This window comes from Triticum dicoccoides, chromosome 4B (genome assembly GCF_002162155.2).
Source record: "Triticum dicoccoides isolate Atlit2015 ecotype Zavitan chromosome 4B, WEW_v2.0, whole genome shotgun sequence".
Taxonomy (NCBI): domain Eukaryota; kingdom Viridiplantae; phylum Streptophyta; class Magnoliopsida; order Poales; family Poaceae; genus Triticum; species Triticum dicoccoides.
Genome location: NC_041387.1, coordinates 319610343 through 319621972, shown reverse-complemented (window position 1 = coordinate 319621972; position 11630 = coordinate 319610343).

Genomic DNA, 11630 nt, shown 5'->3' with positions numbered 1-11630 from the left:
CAGGCCGGCCCAGCGCGCCCTGCCGGCCTCCCCCTCTCCGCTGCCTATCGGGCCTTGGCCCATGTTGAGGCCACCCCTAGCGCCTCCATTTTTTTGTCTATTGGGCATGTCCTAGATTCAACCCGTTTTTTTTGTTCTGCATTTTTCCTAATTATCCGGAGTTACTGTTTTGCAAAAAAAATCCTCATGTTCATGCATATAATAACTAATAAACCGTGCATCGGATTAAAATGTTTTAAACATGTAAAATGCTTAGAATTTCATCTAGTTTCATAATATGCTGCTTTCATCCATGTTAAAAATGTTTAACATGCTGTTTGTTTAAATTTGCTCAAATGCCATGTTAAAATGATTTATTTCATAACTAAATAACCATAGCTCCAAATTATATAAACTTTATATGAAAATGGGGTAGAAAAATGCATAGATTAACTTGGTGCACTTTGTTTTACTGTTTAACAACATTAAAATATGGTTTAGGTCAGAACAGTAGCAAATTCAAAATATGCACATGGGGATTTTTCGAAATTGTTGTTTGTTGTTCCAGCCTCATTTAAACTTGCCTAAATAGTTAGTTTACTTATGCTTCACCCCTTGCCATGTTTAATAACATTTAATATTGTTGTACCTAAACGAGAGCGAACTAAATAACTCGAATGTGGTGTTTCGTGAATATGCAACTTGTTGCATATTGAGCTCCACTTAATTTGTAGTATTGTTTGTTGCACTTTGCCATGCCATGCCTCTTTAAACCTAACATGCATCATACTTGATTTTGCATCATGCCATGCTTATGTGATGGTTGTTTACCATGTTGTTTGCTTCTTTCCGGTTTTCTTCTCTCGCGAGCTTTGGTTTCGTTCCAGAGTTGTGAGGATTCGTTCGACTATGTCCGTTTGTCTTCTTCTTGGACTCGCTCTTCTTCTTTGTGGGATCTCAGGCAAGATGATCATTACCCCTGATATCACTTCTATCTTTGCTTGCTAGTTGTTTGCTCTATCGCTATGTCGTGCTACCTACCACTTGTTTATCATGCCTCCCATATTGCCATGTCAAGCCTCTAACCCACGTTCGTAGCAAACCGTTGTTTGGCTATGTTACCGCGTTTGCTCAGCCCCCTTTTATAGCGTTGTTAGTTGCAGGTGAAGTTGAAAATTGCTCCATGTTGGAGCATGAACATGTTGGGATATCACAATATCTCTTATTTTTTAATTAATTCATCTATATACTTGGTAAAGGGTGGAAGGCTCGGCCTTATACCTGGTGTTTTGTTGCACTCTTGCCGCCCTAGTTTCCGTCATACCGGTGTCATGTTCCTTGATTTTGCGTTCCTTACACGGTTGGGTTATGCGACCCCCTTGACAGTTCACCTTGAATAAAACTCCTCCAGCAAGGCCCAACCTTGGTTTTAACATTTGCCTACCTACCACCTATACCTTTCCCTTGGGTTCTGTAGACTCAAGGGTTATCTTTATTTTTAACCCCCCGGGCCAGTGCTCCTCTGAATGTTGGTTCGAACCGGGCATCCTTCAGCACACCTCAGGGAAACTTGAGGGTTGGTTTTACTCGTAGCTTGACCTATCCGGTGTGCCCTGAGAACGAAATATGTGGAGCTTCTATCGGGATTTGTTAACACATTCAGACGGTCTTGCTTGTCTTGTTTTACCATTGTCGAAATGTCTTGTAACCGGGATTCTGAGTCTGATCGAGTGATTCTAGGAGAAGGAATATGCTTCGTTGATCGTGAGAGATTGTGATGGGCTAAGTTGGGACACCCCTGCAGGGTATAAACTTTCGAGAGCTGTGCCCGCAGTTATGTGGTAGATGAGAATTTGTTAATATTCGGTTGTAGAGAACTTGACACTTGACTTATTTAAAATGCATCAACCGTGTGTGTAGCCGTGATGGTCTCTTCTTGGTGGAGTCCGGGAAGTGAACACGGTTTGGGTTATGTTTGAACGTAAGTAGTTCAGGATCACTTCTTGATCAGTTCTAGTCTACAAACGTTGCATAGTTTCTCATCTTACTCTTGTACTCGTATGTTAGCCACCATATTTGCTTAGTGCTTGGTGCAACTCCACCTCATCACCTTATCCTACCCATAAGCTTAAATAGTCTTGATCTCGTGGGTTTTGAGATTGTTGAGTCCTCGTGACTCACAGATACTACCAAAACAGTTGCAGGTGCCGATGATACCAGTGCAGGTGATGCCACCGAACTCAGGTGGGAGTTCGACGAGGACCTTGGTCGTTACTATGTTTCATTTCCTGATGATCAGTAGTGGAGCCTAGTTGGGACGATCGGGGATCTAGCATTTGGGGTTATCTTCTTTTCATTTGGGTGTGTCCGTAGTCGGACTATGTGTGTACTCTGAATGATGTATGAATTAAATTGATCATTGTATGAAGTGGCGATTGTAAGCCAACTCTATTTATCTATCCTTGTTCTTGTACATGGAATTATGTGAAGATGACCCTTCTTGCGACAAAAACACAATGCGGTTATGCCTCTAAGTCGTGCCTCGACACGTGGGAGATATAGCCGCATCGCGGGCGTTACAGTGATGTAGCCCGAGTTCGGGGCACCGCACACCCCTTGTGCTTCATAGAGAGGGTAATGCAACTTCAATTCCTAGAAGGCTTCAAGCCTGTGAACATCGAGCCATACGACGGAACCACAGACCCCGCCGCATGGATATAAGATTTTCTCCTCCACATTCACATGGCGCGAGGAGATGACCTCCACACCATCAAATATCTGCCACTAAAGCTTAACGGACCAACTCGACACTGGTTGAATAGCATTCCCGAAGACTCTATAGGTTGTTGGGAAGATCTTGAGGATGCTTTTTGAGCGAACTTTTAGGGCACCTATGTCCGGCCTCAGGACGCGAAAGATCTAGACCGCATCACACAACACCTCGGAGAATCTGCCCAACAATTTTGGAACCGATTCCTGACCAAGAAGAACCAGATTGTCAACTGTTCGGATGCCGAAGCCTTGGCCGCTTTTAAGCATAGTGTTAAGGCGAATGGCTCGTAAGATAGCTCGGCCAGGATAAACCAAGAACTATGGCATCCCTTACTTCTCTCATGACGCACTTTTGCGCTAGCAAAGACAGTTGGCTCGCTCGTAAAAACACCAACCCTGACATGCCTAGTACCTCCGAGGTTCGAGACGCTAATGGAAAGCCGCGACGTAGCAAGAGTAAACGTCACCACAATGACGGCGAAGGCGAGGATACGACAGTCAATGCCTGGTTCAGAAACCCGAAGTCTGGACCTGAAAGAAAGCCCCTAAAGGCAATGGTGACGTCCCATCCAGATTAGATGCAATTCTAACAGGACTTGCCAGATCCATGGCACGCCAGAGAAACCCGCCAACCACTCCAACTGTAACTGTTGGGTGATAAAGCAGGCTGGCAAGCTTACAAGCGAAGACTCAGGCAAAAGCCCATGAAGCAGGGATGATGGCGAGCCCCACAGGCCAAATAGTGGAGGCCAAAAACCCTTCCCTTCCAAGGTCAAAGACCGTGACCATGATTTACGCAACCCACATACCAAAGAAGGAAAGGAGGCGAGCATTGTGAGACGTATATTCCATCGAGCCTGTAGCGGGGAAGTTCAATCCATGGTCAGCCTACCCGATCACTTTCGGTCGCAGGGTCACCTAACCAGCATACGCCACGGAGGATACGCAACCTTAGTACTCGACCCCATTATCCATGGATTCCACCTCACTAGAGTCCTAATGGACGAGTGCAGTAGCCTCAATCAGATATACGAAGACACAGTGAGGAAAATGGGGATCGATCCGTCAAGAATCAAACCCAGCAACACCACCTTCTAGGGGGTCATTCGGGGACTGGAGACCCGCTGCATAGGCATTGTGACGCTTGAAGTAGTGTTTGACTCTCCAGACAACTTCCATAGCGAGGACTTGATCTTTAACATTGCACATTTTCGCAGCAGCTTATCACGCCCTCCTCGGCCGAATGGCGTTTGCTAAATTCGATGTCGTCCCGCATTACGCGTACCTCAAGTTGAAGATGCCCGTTCCTTCGGGCGTCATAATTATCAACGGCAATACATGACACTCACTTTGGACCGAAGAGCACACTACGGCCCTAGCGGCGAAAGGCTAAACTAGCCCATATGTGTCCCATTACCGGCCCGCCGTAAAGACCGGCGACAACAGTAAACGGGACCGAGCCTGCTCCTCGTCATGGGGACCCGCATGCATTCGCCGCAAAAAGGGATGCACACCCACATTCTTTGCGCTCCACGTGCCTCCTCAGCACAACTTCGCACTCAAAATACCATGGGTAGCCGCGCGGCATATATCAATAAATCTGAAGCATGTGTTTGGCTAACCCGAACTTTGGAATTACCTTGTCTTCGGACGACCTGGGGGCCAATTTCGGACCCCCCAAGCATAAATCTCCATCGGCAGGATCCTCGCCCATCCATGTTTCATCGAAGGTCCCAACCCCCACCTCTCAGAAGCAAAGGCGCAGACGTGCAACATGGCACAATTGAGGCTTCGAATCATGCATCAAGGCCTTGCATAAACCTTTACTCTGTAAAACTTTTTCCATGTTACAAATAATGCCATGGCAGTTCAAATTGTATGATTAGACATCTTGAGCCTATGAGAAATAATAAAAATGCCCTTAATGTTGTTCGAATATCCGCATCTTGCGATTGTCTCCTTTCCTTCCGATTTCCCCCTCGTTCTTCAAACAACCCGACATGAAAACATGATTGGTTAACTAACCTAGAGCTCGATTTAACCATCGACCCCATACCCAAGTCCGACACCACTTTTTGCTGAGTCCTCACCATCTCGGATATTGCACTATATGCATCAGTCCCGAACTATGTCTTGGGTCAATAGTTGGGTTGCCCGGCTCCTGTGCTTGCCCCTTATGTTCCGCTCATTCGGCTAAGAGTGCAAAGGGAGAACCCCTGCGATTTTACTTCTGGCTATCTCGGTCAAGTAACTCATGAGGAGAAAGACGAAAACTAACCGCCATAGTAAACGTGAACTGGTCAATGATCCGACAATGAGGTTTGACTCTAAAAATCGTTGGTGATTTCACCGTGTCACATGAAGGGTTCGTTTTAACGCAAACCAGGTGACTGGAAAGTGTAGGTATTGACCCCCCAAGTACATCACAAAATTATGGGGGATAGTCCTTAGCCCCCACCGTTAAGCTCTTAAGGCTAAGTGAAAGCAATAAAATCGAATAGTCTGATTGCCTAGTTTCGCTCACACACTACCGCATCCGGGTACCAAGACGTTGGCTAAGGGTAACAGTGCGAAGACAAAACACTCCTCGTGATATTCACCTGGGGGATGAAGCTGATGACTGGTAGCTTTCAGAATAAACATACGGCCGCATAGGAGTCAAAATTAAATCAGGACAAGACAAAATAAGTCAGGTGGATGCATCATAAAGCATAGGGTCCAAGTGATAAAAACGTAATACAGTCAGTCAAGTATTACACCTTTCGAGCACCGACCCTCTATCGCCCGCGCTCCATTCATCATCTACGCAAAGTACAACTCAGGGTGGCGGTGCTCCTCTCCCTTGCACAGAGGGCCAGTAGCCATGTCCATCGGATTAATCTTTGGCCAATGCACCATGGTCTTTGCAAATGCAAGCCTCACCCCAAGGCACGCGTAGCGCTTCATGGCGTCAATCCGGAGCGGTGCTTCCCACAGCTTCTGCACACGGCCAAAGTAGGTGTCCGGAATCAGCTTAGCGGGCCAAAGATTGACACAGAGGTCCTTCATGGCCAGCTCGGACATCCGATGCATCTCCATCAGCTGCCTCATTTGGTTGCTAAGGAGGGGAGGAAGCTTGGATGCCGAAAACTGTGACCAGAAGAGTCGTTGCAGGGAGTCCTCCTCATGAGTGGCATAGTGCTCCGTTGCGGCCGCCGCACTCCTTAAAAGTTCGGCAAAGACGCCTGTAGAGCGCCAGACCCGTGTCAGCAAGGCAAACATGTTTCCTCCAAACACACTCTGCAGTAAGTATTTCTTACCGTTTGCAATTTTCCCCACTTGGCGGAGCTCCTCTCGGACACCTCGCAGTTTGGTCCTCGCCCCCTGGAGTTCTTTCTCTACCTTGGATAGCGCGGAGGAACGCTTCTCCTTCTCAAGGCCCTCCAGCTTCGTGGCAGCATCCTTGAGCTCCACCTGCACTTCGGCCACTCGAGCCTTGTGCTTTTGGCTGAAAATCTTGGCTTCCTCAAGTTGGGTCGTCGTTCTTTTGGCGGCCAATTTCTTGGCAGCCGCCTCAGCCTCGGCTTTCTTTAGGGCCTCCTTCAAGCCCTCCACCTCAGCAGCGGTAGCTAAAAAATCCGCACACAGAATGATCAACATACAGTCCAGGCGTATAAGTACCTGGCGACGAGCGATCACACACATTAACGAAAACCTTACCTTGCACTTCGTCAACCCATTTGTTGACAAGGTCAAGCTCCCCGTTGGAGCGTTCGAGCTTCTGGTCCATCTCCTTTAGTGCCGTGGCATTAGCAGCCGCAACCAAGGAAGATGCCTGCTTCAGCAAAAGAAACATCAACCTTATTTATCAGCCTACAAAGTTTGATCCTCTGCAAGCTTCTCTGAAGTCCTTGCAGAGTCTTGGGGGCTGCTATGTACAAAGTCTACCCAAACTAAAGATTACATCCACTTTATAGGATAGGAGTATTACTTGACTTACTGCAAAGCCTATTATCAGGCCTTGAACAGCGTCGTTCAGTCCAGAATGAATGGACCAAAAACCCTGTATAACCGCACCCATAAGAGTGCGGTGCTCATCGATGACGGTAGAGTTGCTCACCAACTCCGTCAGCCCGTCCGGCCAGCCCGGCGTCGCCCGAATAGAGGTGTTCTACACGGGCATTGGGCCCTCAGCACCTTCCCCACCGAAAGGAGGAATTGGCACCCTTGAGGGCCTCGGGGGCTCGAGACCCAGATGCTGTAGGGGTTCGGATGATCCGGATCCCCTCCCCATGTTATCCAGGAAGGATGCATCCCCCTAGTCTTCAATAACCGAGGCGCCGGCCTCGACCATGGTGGCATTGACCTCATCCCCTGAGTTTCGAGGAGGAGGGGCCTTTCGCGACAGCACCTCCCCAACCTCTTAGGCGATTAGAGGAGGTGCAAAATGTGAGTCACTGTCTGCTAGTTCGACGGGCAGGGACGTCCCTGCTACTTCTTGAGCTTGTGTTGGTTTTTCCCTTGAAGAGGAAAGGGTGATCTAGCAAAGTAGAGATAAGTGTTTCCCTCAGTTGGAGAACCAAGGTATCAATCTAGTAGGAGGTACAAGCAAGTCCCCACTCTATGCACCTGCACAAACAATCAAACACTTGCACCCAACATGATAAAGGGGTTTTCAATCCCTTCACGGTCAATTGCAATGGTGAGATCTGATAGAGATAGGTATAAAATATTGCTAGAACGTAAAACTATATAAAAGTAAATAAATTGCAGTAAGGTATTTTTGGTTTTATAGATCTGAAAACATATAATGGAAAATAGACCCGGGGGCCTTAGGTTTCACTAGAGGCTTCTCTCTCGAAGGCAAATAATACGGTGGGTGAACAAATTACTGTCGAGCAATTGATAGAAAAGCGCAAAGTTATGACGATATCCAAGTCAATGATTATGCATATAGGCATCACGTCCGTGTCAAGTAGATCAAAACGATTTTGCATCTACTACTATTACTCCACAAATCGACCTCTATCCAGCATACATCTAGAGTATTAAGTTCATAAAGAACGGAGTAACGCCTGAAGTAAGATGGCATGATGTAGAGGGATAAACTCAAGCAACATGATGAAAACCCCCATCTTTTTATCCTTGATGGAAACAATACAATACGTGCCTCGCTACCCCTACTATGTCACTGGGAGAGGACACCGCAAGATTGAACCCAAAACTAAGCACCTCTCCCATTGCAAGAAATACCAACCTAGTTGGCCAAACCAAACTGATAATTCAAAGAGAAATACAAAGATATCAAATCATGAATATAAGAATTTAGAGGAGATTTAAATAATATTCATAGATAATCTGATCGTAAATCCACAATTCATCGGATCTCGACAAACACACCGCAAAAGAAGATTACAACGGATTGATCTCCAAGAACATCAAGGAGAACAAGGTATTGAGAATCAAAGAGAGAGAAGAAGCCATCTAGCTACTAGCTATGGACCCGTAGGTCTGAGGTAAACTACTCACGCTTCAGTGGAAGGGCAATAGGGTTGATGTAGATGCCCTGCGTGATTGAATCCCCCGCCGGCAGATCACCGGAAATGTCCCCAAAATGGGATCTCACAGGCACAAAAGGTTGTGGCCATGGAAAAGTATTTTCATGGATGCTTCTGGTGGTGTGGGTATATTTGGGAATTTATAGGCCAAAGATTAGGGTTAGAGGAGCTCCAAGGGACCCACAAGGCAGCGGGGTGCGCCCCCTGGGACATGCCCTGCACCCTTGTCGTCGCCTCGGGACTCCTTTTGATTGGTCTCCAAGTCTTATATGTGTCTTCTGGTCCAAGAAAAATCATCATAAAGTTTTATTCCATTTGGATTCCATTTGATATTCCTTTTATGCGAAACTCAAAAACAAGGAAAAAAGCAGAAACTGGCACTAGGCTCTGGGTGAATAGTTTAGTCCCAAAAATAATATAAAATAGCATATTAATGCATGTTAATGTATATAAAACATCCAAAACAGATATTATAATAACATGGAACACTACAAAAAATACACTTCCATGATGATAAGTGATTGTCACAGTAGGTCACATTTTTTGTCATGCATGTACATCCATGACAATTTTATGACAGAATCAAGATAGTCATACATGTGTTGTCGTAGAAGTGTTCCATGAAATTACCTAAATTATCATCACAGAAGTGTCCACTTCCATGACGATAAATCACGCATCATAGAAGTGCTTCCATCAAGGGTGACCAACACGTGGCATCGATCGTAACGGGTCGCCGTTAAGCTATCAGGTCCGATTTTTGATCCGATAACCCATTAAAAGCCCGGACCAATGTCATTTTCCACGTGTAAAATTCTCATTGGCTGAAGGAAACACATGTCAGCTCGTCATTGGGTCAGATAGGCGCCTATGATATGCCGACACGTGCGAAGGACCAACACTGGCCCATTTAGCTTACAAAGGCCGACCCGTTTGACTTTGTCAAAAGTTAGCGGACCGGCCCATGAAAAGCCTATTAATTGTCTGTTCGGATATAGCCCATTTTACGGCCCGGTAACTCACGGTCCGTTAGGGCCTTCCCGAAATCGGCCAAACAACGTCATGTGGGCCGTCGAACATAACACCAGCCCGTTTCACTTTTGGCCCATGTATGGCCCACGACGACTTTCGGCCCATATGAGGCCCTCCGTATCTTTAGGGACTTCAATGGCCCATGGTGAATCTGGCCCATAATGAACAGTAAATTTCTTTGTATCCATTAACAACCCATGATTTCCATGGGCCGTTTCCAGACCGTGTTAGCTTTTGGCCTACAGACGACCCATACGTTCTTGGGCTCGTTTCCGACCCTCGATTACTTACGGCCCGTTCCCGGCCTGTTCCCCTAATGGGACAAATTTGGCCCGTGGTTAGAATCGACACGTTTGTGGCATGTTAACCCATTGCGCCATTTCCAGCCCGTCCTATATTCTGGTCCATTAACGACCCGTTATGCCTGTGACGGAATTAAGCCTATTGTTGTCTTCCGGCCTGTTAACGGCCCGTTACCGTGCTGGCCCGATACCAATTACGCCCGTTTACGGCCCATGTGGACCCATTTATCCGACGGCCCGAGACCCACCGATTGTACGGCCTGTTGGAGACCCATTTATCTAATGACTCATTGGAGGCCCATTTATCCAACGACCCGTAGGAGGCCCATGGATCCTACATCCTATAGCGGCCTCAAGGTTACCATGGTCCGTATATGACCCATGGTTGTTGCAGCCACTAGCAAACCAGGGAAAAAGAAGAGTAGGAAATAAATAAGCCCGAAACTAACGCTGGGCTATTAAGGCGATTGCACATATTACATTCACTGGGCATCGAAGTTCGCCACCAGTGCAAATATAGGGAACACCCTACACTATATAAACATGGCTTGCTGTTTTCTTTAGCCGGTGGCTGCATGTTAAGAACAAATTTTTTATCGCAACAAAACAAATTACAACCATAAAACAAAAGGAAGATTGGCCTAAAAGTTAACAGTCTAGCAGATAAATGCACCACCCGAAGTTCAGAAGCTCAGTTCATTTGACCTGACTGATACATTTTCATGTTGTACTGCCTGATGGAGCACCATAACCTTCGCCTTCATTTCTCCTAGGCTCCTAAAAAACGCTCATAGTCTGGTTTTGAAACCATGCATATCTTGACGACATCGAACACCTTGTTTCACAAAGGGTCTCTGTTAGGGAATGGACATGTGTGTGGAGTGCAGATATAACATTGTTTTGAGCTTGCATATATTGATCATGAGGCAGTTTGGATGAGATTGCCTTAACAACCAACCCAGTATTACGCAGGAACGTGCTTTTGGCACTGTTAGTGGACAGGTACTGACCCACTGCAGCAAGAGGTGACATTGCGGTTATAGTTGCCTCGTCACTTTCAGAAGGTGGCGGTTCCACCATTTTTTCCATAGCTTGCTGAAAAGTTGAGTTTTTACATTAGTACTACCAGAATAGAAGATGTTAAGGAGGTTGTGTAAAATATTAGTTGGTCTATATACAAAACTTATTCTGGTGAACCTATGTAAAATATTAGTTGTATTTTACTGCAAAGTACATAATAAAACCAGGTTCCAAACATATGACTATGTACCATGGCTAATGTATTGTCTATTTCTTCACATTGGATTGAAATCTAAGGATAAAGAGATCAAGTTTATAATACAGTACGCATAGTATGACATCATTCATATCACAAAACAACTGAGAACAGACAAATAGGCAATTGTAACGTTGTGTGGGCAAGTCCAGCACGGAACTAGATTACAGATCAAGATCAAAGGAACATCACTCCTCTCTTTTGAACCTTGTAAGGTGCAATGATATGCTAAGACAATTGTGTATAAAATTGAAAAGAGTAATAGACATTGGCTGCAAACCATGCAGTTCATTGCACAAGTCAAAGTAAGTAGTAGTTAAAAGGCATGAGGATTAAGGACTTACAACAACGGCTTTGACAGTTGTAGTCATGCCCTTCGTCTTGCTAGTGTGACAGGCCTTGAAGATATCCATAACATTTCGTTCAAGTACTTTTTCGTCCTTGCGGGCTTTTGTCTGCATTTGGAACAAGTCAATATAGATCTGATAATATGGCACATCGAAAAGAGTGAAACAACAGATAATTACAAGAGCATCGTAGTGTGCAATATTGCTATGAGATCCTGTCATCTGTTGGAATTTCACTTTCATACGGTTGGCCTTATTCTTTGAACAGTTCACCTACAAGAATATCGATTTGTGAGGCACATGCGTAAATAGGAGTTCAACATGTGATCTGATCACATACATATAACGTGCTTGATACTTTGGATCAGACCAGTGTTTAAAGAGG